Genomic DNA, 18,314 nt, shown 5'->3' on the forward strand with positions numbered 1-18,314 from the left:
GCTCCCTCTGCCCCTCCCGAGGCCCGAGCCCCCCCGCTCCGCGGGGCTCGGCGCACGGTGGGTGGGTAGCACGTCGGACCGCCCGCAGCCCAAATATTTCCCATCAAATTTCTTTTTTTGGGCTGGGCTGGGTTTTGGTTTCGTGGGGATTTTCTGGACTGCGGCCGCCCGCGGAACGCTCCCGCGTGGGCCGGGGCGCGATGGGCAGCGGGGCCGGGCGGGCGGCGCGGGGCGCGGCGGCGGCAGGGATTCCCGCGGGCTCCGGGCGGCCGCCGCCACGACGGCGGGGACGCCGCGCCCCTGCCTCGGCCACGGCGGCGCGGGCGCGGAGCCGCCGGTCCTCGCGGGGCGGACACCCGCGCCGACGGGACGGGACCGGACAACCGCGCTGACCCGGCCTGCCCCGGCCGCGCCCCCTGCCTCCTCCACCCATGCATCCATCCGTCCGTCTGTCCGCCCGCCCGTCCGGCCCCCTGCCCGCCCTCGCCTCGCCGCCATCCCCGGGGCGCGCAGCCCCCGCGGGCGGCCATAGCCGCTCGTAGTAAAGCGGCGCGGCGGCGCCGCCTCCCATTGGCTGTGCCCTGCGCCTACCAGCGCCGCCCGTCGCCGCGGCGCGGCCGCCCATTGGCTCCCGCTCCGGCCCCCGGGGCGCGTGGCGCGAAAGCAGCGGCGGCGGGGGTGGCGGGGGCGGGGAGGGGAGCGCGGAGCGGAGCAGACGAGACGGGCGGGGGGCGCGGCGCCACCGGCCGGGGCAGGGCAGGGCCGGGAGGGGACGGGAGAGCCAGCCCGCTCCCGCCCTCCTTCCCTCCCGGCGGCGGCCGCGGCTTTGTAAGGCGGTAAGTGGGTGCCACGCCGCAGAGGTGCCGGTTCCGAGGGCCGCCCCGCCGCCGCCGCCGCGCCGGGAGGGCCGGCGAACAAAGGAGCGGCGGCGCGCGGCTTCGCACGGGCACGGGGAGCGCGGCCGGCGCTGCGGGATATTCGCTCCGGGAGCCGCGGGATGCTCACTCCGGGAACGGCGCGGAGTGCCCGGCCCGGGGCGGGAGCGGCCCCTCGTCCCCGCAGCGATCCGCGCTCCCGGGCGTGCTGCTCCGCTCCCGGGGAGCTTCCCCAGGCGCGCACCGCCAGCCCGCCCGGGCGGCTCCTGGAGGCGGCCACGGCTCGGTGCCGGCGGCCGGTTCCGCTGCCGGGGCTGCGAGCGGCTCGGCTCGGCTCGGCTCCCCCACAGCGGGGCGGCCGCCGGGGCGGGCCGGGGCTCGGCGCAGCGCCTGCGGGAGCACCGGGGTCCGTCCCGCTCCGCTCCGGCTTGGAAATTTTGATCGTAAAAAGCTACAAAACTCGATGAATCGGCGACGGAGAGCGCGGCTGTGCCGGCATGGAATGAAACAAATAAACCGCACGATGCATCGGAAGTTTTAGAGCTTGAGATAAAACAATGTAGCCAGCTCTGTTCCAGTTTCTTTCCAATAAAAAAGAATTACAAAGAGGTTAGCTGTCTGTGCTCTTTTGCTGACCGGAAAGTTGCAGGAGTTCTTGATTTTGTAATGCAATGTGATCACAGTGTTACTGCAGTAAAATAATACAAACAATTTCTAAATAAGTAGTCCGGTATGTGAAAGGTGGTGACTGTGGCTTAGAACGAATCTCTACATGCTGATTTGAAAGTAAGTAATTTTTTTTCCCATTTCGTCCAGGGATCTTTTTATTCAAGTACTGAATGCTCGATGTATCTTGTTTTCATCTTTCAAACAGATCTTTGCAAACAGATCTTGTAAAATAAAAATCTGATCACCTACATTTGGATTACATGAAAATAATTAAGTCTTTATATGTATTATATATAATACATGAACTTTTCATCAGTGTTCACTTCACTTGGCACAGCTGGATTTAAAATGGGATTTTCAAAGGAGAGCTTAACCATATTTCAGGTCGATATCTGAAATCTGAGATCTTTGCAATTGTGTTGGAAGAAGCACGTAGAAAAAATAGAAATATATCATATATATTACAGCCAGACAAAATCAGAACTTTATTTGATCAAATGACAGGAATAATTGCCAATATGGCTTCCTCTAGGTAAAGAATATTTTGTGTGGCTTTTACAAGGAGTGAAGAACTGAAAATGAAGACGCTATTTAAGAAGTAAAAGTGTTTCTCACGAGTGAAGTGCGTTTTAACTTGTTTCAGATGGGGTTTTGTTCTGGTTTTGTTTTCTTACAATTTAGAGAAATCAGAATATATTTCTTGTTAGCTCCTCCTTTCATCAAGGAGATCTTTTGCCAAGAGGAAAAAAATATCAAGTAAGGGAGTAAAATGGGGCAGCAACCCAAGCATGAAATCCCTTTGGCGAGAACAATGAGACCCTCCTCTCCAGAATCTGTCTTGCCTTACTGGTATGATAACGGTGTTTTCAGCTAACATTTTTGTAGATCTGTTGTGAATTCAGCCCCAGGACCTTCCATATCTCAAAATTATAGAGAAGGAATGTTAAATTTGCTTTTTAATACCTGGTGTTGGTTAGATTTTGATGGCCAGATTTCCTTCCAAGTGGCCATTATTTTTTAATAAGGATATATCCCCTCCCTTTCTCTAAAAAACACTAGTGTAGTGTTGGCCTTTGAAGACACTCTGCAACAATTTGCTTTTAATATTTTAAAATATCTTACTTTTGATACAAATTAGTTATTTTGTTGTATTTAGGCAAAAATTTAATATGATAGCTGCTGAAGTTTCATACTTTACTTTTTTTTGTTTTGTTTTAATTTGTTTTAATAACTTAAAATACCTTTGTTCTGTTGCTGGATCCAGTTCAGGCAATCGTTTGGTCTTTTACAAATTTTGTCAGGAATAAGCATTCCAATTTCAATGTAACATTCATGAAAAGAGCTGTTTAAATTGGCCATTAATATGTATATCCTTTGAAGAATGTGGTCATGAATGTCTGTATTTAAAGTGTGTTTTCCCACTACAATATCTGTTCTGTCGTTTGCTATGTATTATTTTTCTCAAGATCAGAAACCATCCTAATGTTAATTATAGTCATGTTTTTGTTTCCGGTCTGTTTCTTGAGAAGACTGAATACTTGGTTCCGTGGATTATGGATTATATGGCAATTTAAAAGTACCTGTGAAACTGAAGGCTGAGCTTGTGGCATTGTTGGCCCCTCCTGCAGACATTAGTGCTTAGATATGAATGATTTCGTTAGGTCATTTCAGTAATTGTTTATCTGGTCTAAAATAAATTAGTTTCAGCCTTTTGTGTTTCTCATGAAAGCTACACCATAGAATTATTTCCTTTGTGATGGATTACCTTACTATATTGTACATGGTTTTGGTATTAAATGCTGGGGAACTTTGATTGTAAGAGATCTGTTTGGGTAGGTATTGTCACTATAATAAAATGGCTGGCTCAATCTTTTCATGGAAGGAAATCTCCATATTTTTCCCCCCAAGTTATGGTTTTCTACAGCTAAATGGTCAATGAAGCTTGGCTGTATTATTTCTAAAACACTTTATGTAGAGTCTAGTTATTTCCCAGAGTAAGGTGAAGTAACTAAAAGTTGTACCAAGAAAAGTATTTAAGTAGTGGAAGAGAGACCTGTAAAACAAAAATGCCCTGCAACCCCATAAGGCAAAAGCTGTGAAAATAAATAGAAGCCTTAGTCTGATAAAATTAAAGTGCATACATATAGCATTGGTTTCATGCTAATTAATTCCTGTTTTAAAGCTCAATTTACATCTCAATTGAGCGGTCCTTGATACAACTGGAGGCACACAAACATATCTTAGACTAAGTAGTTGTTTCTACAAATTTCAGATTCAAGTTTTTCTTCTAGAAATGTTTTTGGTTTCTTTAAAGTTTTGCAACAGTAAACAGTTTATCTGAGCTTTTAAATGCTCTTAAAATACTACTCAAACCAAAGCTAGAAAATCAAGCAGGAAAACATGAAAAAAGTGATTTATTTAGGTAAACCCAAGCCTGCAAGGCTGGTTTGAGGCTGTTTTTTGCAAGCCTGTTTTGAGTCCATTGTTTGAACGTATAGTCATGCTGTAGGAGTGGGGCTGAGCTCACAGAATGCACACTAACAAAGTACCGTAATGGGGTCACAGAGGCCAGAGAAAAAATTCAGCTTTCTTGCATCAGACCTGTGATAAAGCCCCAGCCTGTATGTAAACACTGAAACATTCTCACAGGCAACAGCTAGAGGCAAGGCTAATACCTGTCTTATTTGCCTTAAGTTAATAATGTAAAAAATATAGTCAAAGCTGCATTACCAAAGAAATGACAAAATGCGTTTCTTTTTGTTCTTTGGGGGGGAAAAAACTGTCAATTGCATGCTTCAATCTACTTTCTTACATTGAATGATGGCTGCAGGAAAATTCAAAAGTGTTTGTGCCCCTTTGTTTTAGTCATGTGTGGATTTCTAATGTTAATATTCAATGCTGAAATGCTAATTTTGAGCTGAAATATGGTTCTAGTCAAAATCTGATCTTAATTTATTTCAAAACAAAAAATTCCAGATATCTGTTTTATTATCAATGAAACGTAGATACAAAGTAAATTAATTGAATTCAGTGTTCAAATTGCTTAAATAAACCCTGAAATTTACACAATTTTATTTAAATTTCCTGCAACTTTGACAAATTCGTAAAAATAGAGCTTTCTCTCCTGGAGTTGAAATAAAAATAATCAAAATAATTAAATCACTGTTTGTAAAAAGATAATAATACATGGGGATGTTTCATATCAGTCATATAATCTAATTATTCGATTAAATATAACTTTTTGATTTTAATTGCACCCCTTTAATACTGCCTTAAGCTTTAAGAGTCTAAAGCTCACCCAGGAACTGCTAGTTTTGGAAGCTCAGGTTTTTAGCAAGTTGTGGTTATTTACTCAGAAGAAAAGTGTGGGCAGGGGGAGTTGAGAAGTGGGAGTAGTGAGGCAAGAGTGTTTCCTGGCTCCACCAAGCCAGAGGCCAACAGGTGCCCCCTCAGCTCCTTGGGAAACCTCTCCCTGGCCTGGCTGAAGGTCACACTCCTGAGCTGCAAAGGGGATTTTCAGTTGCTGCCTTTTGAAGAAAGAGAACAAACCAGATCAGCTTTCTGGATGCAAAAGCTGTCAACCTAATTTATGGTTTTCCCCGTGTCCTGTAAATAACTTTCAGAGGTTCAAAACAAACTTCAAAGTAGTTCATGGGTGTATTCCAATGAGAAGCAGCAAAATGTCAAGTTTCAAAGTTCAGTTGTCTTAATAATTAGAAAAGAGGGAGCAACCCTTTCTTTTCCCCCAGAAAAAGAAAGTTTACCCCATACATATTTCCAGACAGCCTAGAAACTCATTCGAGCAAAAAGAAGAAAAAAATCCCCCCAAACCTTGACAAACTGTAGCCTGAGGGAATATTTTGTTTTATCTATAAATTATGACTGAAAAAAATGAGTGAAAAAGATATGAGATTTTTATACCTGAAACCCCTACAAGAACCCCATTGTACAGACAGCCACTGGTTCCATCTGCTGCAGATAAAGTTGCAATTGATTTAGTTTTAGTCTTGTACAAAATGTTGGGTGTTTTTTTGTTGGTTTGGGGTTTTTTCTTTCATGTTGGACATCTTGTTGCAAACCTATAGCACGAGACACATCTGTGCAGGCATAGTCTCATCCTAAAGCTTCTGTGGAGCCTGGCGAAAACAAGCCAGGACATGCTTTGCAGTTCTGAAGTTGTAGGTCAAGCAGCAGAAAGCTCTGAACACCTCTGAGTTCTGGTTATCAAATGACTATTTCTGGTTGTAAACATCATGCTTAAAAAACTCATATTCAAATTTTAAAAACATACACACAGTCGAGAAACTTTTTTTTCAAAGCTGCTGAATTTCTAAGCTAATAATCCTATAATTTTGTTTTGTATTGCATTATGCTTCAGAAGTGTATAATTTTTCTTCTGTACTAATGTTCTTGCTAAAATGTTAATTTTCTAATTTTTTTAACAAATGCATTTTCTAATTAGTTGGGGGTTTTTAAGATTTTGTAATGCCCAAACCAACTTAATTGATTATATCTTTATTATTTTTAATTATTTGCTCTTTATACACTTTAGGGATACAAACAATTTAAAGTCCTGAAAAAGTATATCCTAGATTAGGAAATAACCTTTAAAAAAATCAAGAAATACCAACAACATATTAAAATAAAAACGGTGTTTTGTTGTTTGGGTGTGAGAGGTGAAGTCTTCCTTGCAGTTAAATACTGAACACAACACTTAGTCTTTCCAGGGTATCTATAATTTTCCATAACTCTTTTTGTACATGATCCCTGAAATAAATTTGGAATAAGCTTTAGATATGTGAAAACACTATACCCCTGACTGCATTAGGAATCCCTGTCAATGACTAACCAAGTAACAGATGAAAACCTTTCCTTGTCTTGGAATGAGGACCTGCACTATGGTTAGTTGCCATTTTAAACTCTGATCTAGGTGAAACTGAACTAAACAGAAAACAACACTGAGAAAGAATATTTTAACACAATTTTTAAAACTCATTTCAGCTCTGGCCAATGTTGTCTCCTAACAGTGAGGAGTTGTCCTAAAATAAGAATGGGTTCCTTTCTAGCAAAATTCTTCTCTGAAGTTCAACAATTCTCAAGGAAAAAACTCAACAGGGCAGTGTGGTGAGAAATATCCTGGAGGGAAGTGGTGGGGCTACCTTGGCTGCAGCCATCAAGTGCTAAAGGAAAAGCAGAGCGATAGTGGCCAGTGGAGCTCATTAGCATCACAGAAATGCTGCCTTTTCTTTGACACATCCTAACACACTTGCATGTGGGCACAGAGAGCCGACCTTTGGGAATGGGGGAAATTACCATTTTTCCACTCATCATCTAGTATTTCTTCAAACAGGACACCCATGCCCCACAAAGGAGTCAAATCCACGCTGGTGCTCTGGGTACTGGGTGCCTCCAGATACGCCATTTTCATTTTAAATGTAATTTTTTTTTCTATTTCTGGTTTACTTAGGAATTCCCTGATTGGATACTAGGTAGAAACATGCATTACTTGCTGAAATCCAACAGATTTAGTGCCATTTACAGGATCAGAAAATAGGTTCTATGAACACATGGCCAAACAAAGAGATAATGTGAGGACAGCAGCAGAAGTTGGGGTTACATGGACACTGTCCCCTTACAGCTGAGTGCTTGAATAGAAAACTGGGGTGCATCGGGTTCACCTACGTCCAGTGGAGCACAGACAGCAAGGACACTGTGATGTACCCAAAACACGAGTGGGGAGGCTCAAAACATTAAAGAAGATGCCCTCCCCTCTGTATTTTGTCTTTGCAAGCGTTGCTGCCCAACGGTGAAATGAGGAGCCTGTCAAGGCGCGGAGGACAGGCTATGTGGGAGCGGGGCAGGGAGCGAGGGAGGACATCTGCCCGGGCAGGGGCTGGGGCCGGGCTGGGGCGCGCAGGAGGCAGGGCTGAGGCGGCCGCTCTGCGCTCCTCGGGAATGCGGGAGCGGTGGGTGGGCACCGGCGGAGAGCGGGCGATGGCTCCGGGCCGTCGGGCTCACCTCCCGGCTCCCTTCCCTCGACAGCCGCTTCCGTCGGATGCTCGCTCTGGGCGGGGTTCGCGCACCGCGGGGACGCGGGGGGCCCGGCCCGCGGGATGGATGCGCCGGGGCAGCCCCGGCCGCCCCCGCCGCCCGCAGCCCGGCCCCGCCCGGCCACCGAGCCGGGAGCCCCGCTCCGAACGCCGGCGGCGCGGGCGCGGGGGCCGGGGCTGCCTCCCCGAGGGCAGCGGGCGGCACCGGGAGCGCCCCGGGAGGCGCCGGCGCGGCCCCCGCAGCCTCCCCGTGCCCGCTGCCGCCGCCGCTCTCCCAGCCCCCCGCGCCCGGCCCGCGCTCCTTCGCACCCGCAGCAATCCCTGCCCAGCCCCGCCGCCCCCGCCCCCAGCCCCTGCCGGGGTCGCGGAGTGCCGGCGGATTGCGGCGGGGGCCCCGGCTGGAAAAGGGCCGGGAGGGCAGCAGCCACTGCAGGACAAGCACGCGGTGCCTTCTGGAAGATGCTCCTTTGCAGTAGCCACAAAAGACCAGGGATAAAGACAACAGAGATCCCGGTTTCCAAGCAGTGGGAAAAGGGAAGACACCGATATTTTTCCTTTGCGCTGACCTCGAGAAAGATGCCCCAACCTCAGAGCCAAGGAAACGCCAAACCACCCCAAAATGTTTGAGCATGTGCGGGCTTTTACATTAACAATTCACACTTGGCTCTATACATATTTAAATTGGGACATTATTAAGGTTGTGCCTATTCAGACATATGCCCCTAGCAGGGATGCTGGCTCCTCACATTTTCTTTGTGGTGTTGAAGATAGTGGAGACAGAAGAAGAAGAGTGTATACATGCGTGGTTACCAAGAAAGTGGATTTCACATCCCTGCATAGATAAAACACATACTTCTGATCTCAGAAACACTGATATCCTAGGCAATGATTTTGAGAATGTTTCCTTTTCTGCCAGCAAAAGCCAAAGGGAAAAGGGTAGCAGGCTCTAAGCCAGAAAGCAGGTCACCCTGTGGGAGCTGTATCCCACAAACAGGATTCAGCCCTACCACGGTACTGGCACACTCCTTGCAGACCTGTTCAGAACCTCTTATTTTCATGAAATACAGTCCTATCCTTGCCAGTGCCTTCACATTCTCATTTTCAGGGCAACAGGATCCTTGCTGTTCAACAGAGGCAGCTAGTTGTGAAGTTGGATGTGTATTTACACAGGAAAAGCGTGACAAACCTCTGGTGCTGCTTATTTTCCTACTCAGTCTCTACTCTTCTTTGCCCGACTTGTAGCCATGCCTTTCTGATTTGTCTTTTTCTTTTCTACCCCTTCCTTTCCTTTACAACTCTTGACCTTAATATTCCACCCAGTTTTCTTTCCCCAGCTGTTATTCTCTGTCTCCCTGTCTCTCTACCTGCCTCCCTCCCCTCTTCTCCTTATTGAGCAGTATTTGGTGCCTCTATCCCTGTGGAAGCCCATTTAGGCAAGGAACTATGGGATGATGTACTCCTCATGTAGGTTTCCCCATTTACAGAGTTCCCATTGCCTCTGAGAACAGATTTGGTGAGTGTCAGGCTTTGCTGGAGCATTATTGCTGCTTTAGGGAACCCCGGTGAGTTCCAACTGGGTTTTGGAGGGGGCAGAGAAGAAGCAGCCCCAAGGGGCAGTGAAAGACTAATATATAATGTGCTAGAGAAATTCCTTCAGGGGATTGTTCTTGAAAAGCAGTGCTCAGATATCTGACAACTATTTTGGTGAATGATCTTCCACGAGTAGGACTTTGGTGGTGGAAACATCTCACCAGACGCATGGGTGAGGCAGCTGTGGGCTCGGGAAGCTGCTGCTGGTGGAAATGCTGGGGTCAGCATGCTCTGAAGCTCAGGCAGACACTGGCTACAGCAGAGGCAGTTTCTGCCAAGAAATTGGCACTGTGCTGGAGAAGAAACAGTGCAGACCCTGAGCTGAGAGGAGGAAGTTAAAAGCAGATGAGATCTTTGTGGGTTTGCAGTAAACGATGTCTGACAGGAAGAGCAAACTCATGCCAGCATAAAGGAAAGCAAAAAAAGGAGCAGAGTGGTAGTCAAAAATCCATATTGTTCACTCAGTGACTAAAGACTTGCCTGACTCTAGAAGAAAAACAGTGTATTAGCTGCAAGAAGAGAAATAAAACTCTTTTTGCAGCTCACTCGGAAACTGAAGATTTGCTTCTTTATTAATGACTTTTAGGACTGTAAACATCATCTTCTCCTCCCTGCAAATCTCTCTGCTGTTTATGTAATTTTACAAGTTCCATGGTTATTGATTTAAATGTTAATAGTTTGTATTCAGCAATATACCATACAAATGGATTCATCACAAATCAACTTTCTGTAATAAGAACCTTCACTGCAGCTGGAAGTGAGAAGGCGACAGTGCTGCAGAGAGATGAGGTAACAGAGAGGGATAGGCAGGAGGGAAACTCTTAGCACTGGTTGCAGAAAGTGGATAAAACACTAAGCTCCAGGTAGTGTCATCCACTGCCAGAAGTGCCTTCTTGGACAAGCATAATTTCTTTTTCGTTTTCATCTTCATCTTGCTCAGTCCCACTCTTCTGCACAGGCAGAAATCACAAAATTTCCACAGCCACCTGCTCCAAAGTGTGTTTGTCCCATGGTGTGTCCCACAATGTCCTCTTTCCACAAATTGTTTCTCTCCAAATTCTTGATTCCCTTCCCTTCCCTTCCCTTCCCTTCCCTTCCCTTCCCTTCCCTTCCCTTCCCTTCCCTTCCCTTCCCTTCCCTTCCCTTCCCTTCCCTTCCCTTCCCTTCCCTTCCCTTCCCTTCCCTCTGTAACTTCCTGAGCAATTTCTGAATTTTCCAGTTTGCACTCCTGTCCTCTGCCTTGTACCTTGTGTTCCCCTCTCCTTGCCCACATTCCAGTGTGGTTTAGCAAAGCAACAGGAAATTCCTTCCTTACACCTCCTTTCTCTCTTCATTTCTGGTGCATTCATTATTCCTGTTGCTGAAGATCACAAATGCCATTTAGTTTTTGCCACACACCCAAATGAGTGGCAAATCCCTCCTATCTCTCTCTTACACATGACTGTTTTCTTCTTCCATCTTTGCCAAGGAGGAGCTGCGCTTTGATTATAAAGGTGATGCTGATTTAGGTAACACTTTGTCTTGTTAGAGGGGAAGACCACCTTCCCAGCACAGGAAGAGAATCAAAGCTGAGCCTTTCCTGATTAAGCCTGATCCAATGCACCTGGTGAATTTTGGAAATTCTTGGGTACCTCCTCAGAGTTCTACTCACATTCCTCCTGATTAGTAGAAGATTATGGGAAGCTTTTGCATGGATATCACCATCAAGAAAGTAAGCTGGCAGCACGTTTCAATGAGCCCTTGTCATGTTGATATTTAAGAAGCTAACTCATAAAATTATCACTATTGCCATGGAGGCTCATCTTTCTTACTCCAAACAAGTTAGAAATCATAGAATCAGAGAATCATTAAATATCCTGAGTTGGAAGGGACCCACAAGGATCAACAAATCCAACATTTAGAAAGGAGAGTGTGACAAAAAGACCTTGTCCGTGTTTGGAACTGTCAGAGTTTTTGGGGCTGCTTCTTCCCTGGGGCTGTTATTAATTAGGGACTCACCACTGGTCCGTGCTGATTTTCAGCAGCAAGCGGGTCAAGCAGCTGCTCAGATACATTCAGTTGCCTGTGACGTGCCTTCAGTAAAAGGCAGTGAGACAGCACAGTGTAGTCACAGTGGAACTAATGAGCTAAAAGTAGAAAGCAGGAGGGGACAAGAGCAGGTGGCTTTGGCAGGCGGGAAAAGGAAGGTTTATATTTCCACATGCCTCAGAGGATGGTTTTAGCTATCTGGGTAGGTATTCAAGTGGAAATCCTCTCTGCTGCTAGCCAGGCTCAGCAAGAGATGAGCAGAGATGCTGCTCTTAGAGCCTGGTTACCTCCCCGTATCCATTTCACCAGTCCCAATGGGGTAAATGGGTGCTGAAGCCCAGAACTGGATACATCGACAGCTGCTCGTGGTTCAACCAGAGACCATAGCAACTCCCTTCCTTGGATTTGCTAAGCTTCCCTATGGGTGTGCTGCAACAGAGGCAGCAGCTGCAATTTACTTTTTCCTTGAGAAGTTGTAGAAGGAATGAATTTCATCTTTGGGACATGGACTTTGCCAGAGACAGCCATAATTTATCACCTGCAGCCTCAGGCGACACGCTGGGCTGGCTCACAGGCTCGTGCTGGTGGGGGACACAGCTCCTCCCTGGGCACTGTGAGGCTGGGCAAGCTGGGAGGGCAGGGGGGAAGCCCAATGCTCCCCCTGGGTGAGACAGGGATCACTGTGACACACGCCACAGGTGCTGGGGGGTTGTGGCCGTAGGTCTGTCCCAGGCAGACAGAAAGCCCATCAGGAACCATGAGCTTTCTGCTGCACTTCCAGGGATGTTTTCCCCATGCTCTCTCCTCTGTGTGCTTCACAGGACAAGTAGGGAAGGGGTAAGAAATCAGGTAATGCAGAAAATTCATCCAGACCAATGCCGAAAAGAGAGCAAGCTCTTATAGAAGCTCAAGAGGTTTATATAGTGTCCCTGTGATGAGCACAGCTTTGCTGCCCATCAAACACCTTAATAACCTGATGCTTGTGAGACAGCCCAGTTACACCTCTGGAACCACTGTTCCTGTCAGAGTGCATGGGCTAAAAGGTGCATCCTGTACTCAAATCACCTTCAAGCAACAAGTGTTTCCAAACTTGAGAAGGTTGCAAGGGTGCCTTCACAGCACTCAACATCTAGAGCACTCCTGAGGCACTTTTCTACTTCTTCAGCCTTCTGCCTAAAGATTAACCCAGGGAATAGTTTTACTAATGTAAATATACATGACTATCTGAAAAAGTTACCTTAAATGCTTGGAGAGTTGGAGGTTTTGCTTAACTTCACATATCCAGTGGCTGAACCAGGTGCAGAAGCTGAGGCAAAACTGTTCCAACTCAGGAGACAGTGCAGAGGTGGGAAGCACCAGACCTGCTCTGCTTTTTCTCTGCTAATGCAGCCCAGCTCATCCTCAGGGCAGCACAGATCATCTGCGTGGAGAGACAGAGTCACACTGTCTCAAACAGGATATTTGGTCATTTGGGTTGCTTACTTTAAAGGTAACACCTGTGACACCTTGCAACCTTGCAGTTTAAGAATGTTATTCAGTGCTTTTTTAGGGCAGAGGAGGGGAAAGCAGATGAGCTTCTACAGTGATTAGTCTGGTCAGTGTGGACATGGAACCAAGCATTGTCATTTGGAAGGTTACTATACTCTATATAAATAACAACTGTCTGTTGAGGATGACTAAACTTCACTATTTCTGTTTAAAAATAAGAACATAAATAAACATTACACTCTGTTTTGCTGTTGTTCCCAGTATGTTTCTCTAGAGAGTCAGAAGAAGCTGCAGTTCTCTCCAGGAAACAAGTGGTGGAGTGGATACATTCCTGCTCCCATCCTCCTCTTCCCCATCCTGCTCTTCCTTCTGCTTTCTCATTATATCTCCTCTGTTTCAGCAGACTGACAGTTGCCACAGGAATTGAAGAATCTGCACCTATTCTCAGACAAAGGGACTTGCCATTAAAATGTCCTTAAAACCAGCTATTACCAGAAGTTCTAGTCAAGAAAAAGAGATGAGGATGTGTTTTAAAAGATCAGAGAGGTTAGATCCAGGCTGAAGCAGATTTTGGTCCTATTCAGAGAAGCAAAAGCCGAGGTCTTGCCCCTGGTGACACAAGGAGTTTCTCCCCACTCACTTTTGCTGTCTCCTGCCAGGAAGGAGCAGTCCTGATTGCTGCAGATTGTGAGTGGGTTTCTGACCACAGGAGAGGGGAAAGGAGTAAATGCTTTTCTCCCTGCTCCAAAGTGGAGCAATAAGAAAAATTTTTGAGTGACTTCTATCCCCAAGGGTAGGACATGAGAGTTCAGGTGTTTCTGTCAATAACCCAGCTCTCATCTCCAGCCTTACTGCAGGAGTCTTCATGGCACTGCCTGTAGATCTGCCTCCTTCAGATCTCTGTGGTGCCTATCTCATTAAACAACACCTTTCTCTGACAGTGGCTTTCTTCCCCTGCTAAGCTCCAAAGCTTGGATGTTAAATCTCTCCATCTCCTCAGAGATACATTTCTGCATGGGAACCCCAATGTTCTGAGGCAGGTTAGTGCAAAACCATCAGCTCTTCTACTTTTTTCTCCATTGAGTTTGAGCTCAAGATCCCTTGCAGAGGGATAGGTCCATGCTTAGAAAACAAAGGTTTTCCTTTTTGATGAGTTTTGGTTTGCTCATTTTGCTGCAAATTTTAGCAAAGTTTTCATTTGACTGGCTCCTCCACACTTTCCCCACTGTGGATCCTCCAGCCCTATTATCTACTTAATTCTCATTATATTTGCTTACTTGCCCCTCTTATGCATTAGAGATCTCTTGCTCACTTTCTCCTTTCCCATGCAGCTTGCAATACCCCAGAAAGTCAGACACTAGTGGCCACAGCAAGAATGGGAAAAACTGAGAACTGTAAAATGTTCACTTGTGAAAAAGTACTTTGAAGATGCTAAAGGAAGAAATAAGCAAGTGATCTGCCCACTGTGGGGAGTTAATTTAAAAAACAGGCATATCCTTTAGAGGTCTAGCAATTTCCCAGCTACCTGCTTCTATTAGTTAATTAAACTGATTAATGGTATTTTTAGTCAAAGAATTGCAACAGTCACAAAAAGACAAAGAAGCAAGCAGATGCTGCTTTTGCGTCTCTGGTTGTGCATTTCCAACAGACAATGAAGATTTCCTCTCAGTGAGTAGCTGGAAATCCACTATTCCCCAGAGAATTGTTTCTCTTTGCAGTTTGGGAACTTGGGTAAAACAATTTCATACAAAGTCTTTCCAGTTTAAGGCTTTGATAGATTCCAGCCAGGTATCAGACTCTCAACTTTTCTTGCCTCTCCCCTCAGGATTTCATGAGTGCTGTCTGAGCAGTGTTTAACGTGGCTGTGTTGGCACACAGGGTTTGAGCAGTGTTTAATGTGGCTGTGTTGGCACACAGGGTTTGAGCAGTGTTTAACCCGGCTGTGTTGGCACACAGGGTCTGTCCTTTTGGGCACAGCTGAGATGCACACGGGCACACAGAGCCAGCAGCACCTTGCTCACCTGGCTGCCAAACTCTCACCCGGTGTTTCACCTGGACACAGCCCAGAGGGGAAGTGCTCAGCTGGGAGGTCCAAGCCCCCATTCTGGCTGAGCACTGTGCAGGCTTGCCTGGAGCCACTGCTGTGCATGGCTGGGACTTGGATGAAGGTTCCACTGAGTCTTCCTCACTGGTGCAACACAGAAATATCTTTCTCAAACAGAAAAGGCAAGGCAGGGGTTAAGCACAGATGGAAGAGTGCAGAAGCAGACATAGATTCTCTTTCTCTGTACTCCCCTATCAGAGATGGGCGCCAGGGACCCTCATGAGGAAAAGATGAACTTTTTTATTCATTCATTTCTGGACTCCTCTGGCCATTTAAAAATAAATTAAAGTCTGGAGCACAAGTAGCACCTTCTTCCCAAAGGATTCAAAGAACAGGAGGGCCACAATTCAAACCTTCTAAATACTTCTGCTTCCCACAGCCCAAACACGATACCAGTTATTTCCAATCCTACCTGCTCAAACAGCCACTGGAGCAGCTGGCTTGCAGCACACTGTGGTTGGTGGATTTGGAAGCTGCCCCAGAGCAGGTGATGGAGCTGCTGAGTCTCTGACCAAGCACATTTCTCTCCCTCTTACCTGGGACTGGCAGGGCAAAGGATGGGGAATCCCCAAGGTGCTCCTGGCTGGCATCAGTCAGTGCTCAGTTGCAGGAGGTCTTCAAGGTCAGAAATTCTCAACCCCCAGTTTTGGCAGCAGTGAAATGGGAGAATATTTTGGAGGAGAGAACTGAGAGAATGTTTCGTCTTTCCTAGGGCTAGGAGAGGGTAGAGGAGCCCCAGGTTTTGTCCACAGCAGTCCCCCAGAGTGGGGAACAGCTGCAGTCCAGGGACCCCTGTTTGACAGTGGGGGGTTCTTGGTAGGGGAGAGTGAGCCAAAATCCACTTGGGTGCTACTGATGGAAGGTTGAAGCTGTATGGTCAGCCTCTGGACTGGGCTGTACAGTTGCTTTTTGGTTAAACCAGGGATAACCACTGTCCTGAGTGACTCTGATTTCTGTGGTTAAGATCTCAGGTCTCTATGGCTTTGAAGACCTAAATTAACTCTATGGTGCAACTAAATATCTGCAAAACTGGAGAAGTTTAGGGGAATATTAAAATGTGGATTCTGTAATATTTTTTAAATGTCTTGGTGTTTGAGGCTGTGTTTCCAACCGCTCTGCAATGTGCAGCTTGCAGGCACTGCATGGGTGCTCGGCAAGGAGGGGTCTCCCCACCAGCCCTGGGCTGGGGACACCAGGGGTGGGATGGGATAAGCATGGGCTGAGACATGGAGCTCAACCCCTTCCTCAAACTGAAGAAAGCTCTCTGTTCCTTCATCATCTAAGTCCACATGAGAAAGCAACCTCTTGTATTTTTTAGTTCCAGAACTGGATCCTCTGAAAACTCATCTCCTGTGACATCTACTTGGGATCAGACAGCCCAGTCCTTAAGGCTGTCCCTGTGCCTGAGGCCACTCTTACATGTTTTGCATCTGTCAGTACAAGCTTAGACTTTATAAACTTATTTTTCCATTATATCACGTTGTTTAATCATCTTTCACAGATCCTCTTGCAAATCGCCCACCATCTTCCAAAGCTGGAACAGACAAAATAAAAAAACATTGGAAGAAGAGCATTTATTAACTTCATATATGGAGAACTGAGAGCAAATCTTCTCTCCAAGGTTACCCATGTACCCATCCAGTTCTCCTACATTCCCACCACATCACATGACTCAATCCCAGTATGAATTTTCCTTTCCAGGGAATATTTTCAGCTACAGCTGTTAACTTCCATAAGGTTTTGTCTTCTTATATTTTGAAGATTTGTTGTTCCTAACTCTTTTCTATGAAATTCAACAGAGTGAGTTGCTGCATGGGCTCTCTTCTAGCCTCCAGTAGATAGAAATTAAACACACTGGATATAAAACAGTCTGGAAATCTAGACTTACAATAGAATGTTTAACTTTAAAACATTAAAAACCCTGCTCTTTATGTTCTACTCTGGGTGTGAGCCCAGCACTGGGGATTTTTGGGTTTTTTTGTGAAGTTTTGCCCTTGCTACCTTTTCTCTTGACTGCCAGCAGTGGTTGTGATGGAGTCACACACACCCTTGGCAGAGCCAGCTGCGCTGGAGGGATACCCCGGCTGCACAGGAACAGCTGTGATTGATTGTGCTACTGTCACTGCTCAAGCAGAAGATTTGGCATCAACCACTTTAAATATGACTTATATTTGTTGTAAACACATGAAAGACACTTGGACACAAGCAAGAATCTGGTCTTCAGCTTGGCAAATAACCCTGCTCTACCTGCCCTAAAGAGGCAGCAGGTCTGCGAGATGTTCCTTTGGACACGGCCCAGTGGGATGAGGCTGGCATCTTCTCTGATCAGATGTCCGCTGATACACGAAGAAGAAAGGCTTTGGAATGTGAAATGCAGGTTAGGACCTGTTATCTCTGCTTTTTTCCCCTCTCTGCCAAGGAAAACACAGCATCCAGCACACTTTCCTATGCTTCATACCTTGCTGTGCGGGGAGAGGAGAGCCAGTGAGAGCAAGAGGCGCTGAGCAGCAACCCCACACCTGGCTGGGGGCAGCAGTGGGGAAGTCAGGGCTTAGCTAATGGGAAACTTGACTACTTGTAATTCACCTTCCTCTAAAGTTAATTCATTGCTCTGAAAGCAGAAAAATATTCGTGTCTCCTAGAACTATAAATTGTCAGACTGAAGTTGTATTTGATGCACTGTTAAAATCTTTGGGGCTTGGGGTGGTTTTTTTGTTGTGGGGGTGAGGATAATTGTTTTGGGGGATTTTTGAGTTTGGAGGTTTTTTGTTTGTTTGTGTTTGTGAGGGTTTTTTGTGTTTGGGGTTTTTTGGTTTTTTTTGTGGGTTTTTTTGTTTGTTTGGTTTTTTTTTTTTTAAGAAACCAGTTCCTAAGCATTTATCACATAAAACTGTTAAAGATATAACACAGAAATCCAAATTAGCAGCTCTGCCTGGAAGTGAGGATCATCAACCAGACAGAATTCAGCTGTAAAATAACTGTGGGATTTGACATCTGGGATTTTTCAGTGTGAAAGAGATCACCTTTTTGTTCCCTAGATGATACTCCTCTCTGCCCAATCCTGCACTGAATCCAGTGGTCCGGGAAAAGGGGAAAGCTGACATCTAGATCAAGGAGGAGACAAGAAATAGGAGCACTAGGAAAGCATGTTAGACTGTGAAAGGTGAGAAGCAGGAGACAGCTGCTGGCTGGCAAAGTCCTCCATTCTGTTGCCATCCTACCACAGTTCAGATCACACCAAAATATCCCAGCAGTGCACGTGAGAGCCATCAACCAGTCGAATGTTCCCTGGTGAAGGCAGTCTGTGTGTTTATTGAGAGATTAGATGCTAGACAGTATTTGTAATGATGTGTGCTGCTAGTGTAGTGGAATCATGTGTCATCAACAGTGATTTAGTAATCAATGCTCCATGGTTCCTCTCTCCCGCACTGCTGTGGGAGTTAGGCATCTGCTTCCACAGAACCTGTTAAAAACAGTAGAGCCACTGCAAATTATTAAATCCAAATGTCA

Source organism: Zonotrichia albicollis, chromosome 1 (genome assembly GCF_047830755.1).
Source record: "Zonotrichia albicollis isolate bZonAlb1 chromosome 1, bZonAlb1.hap1, whole genome shotgun sequence".
Taxonomy (NCBI): Eukaryota; Metazoa; Chordata; class Aves; order Passeriformes; family Passerellidae; genus Zonotrichia; species Zonotrichia albicollis.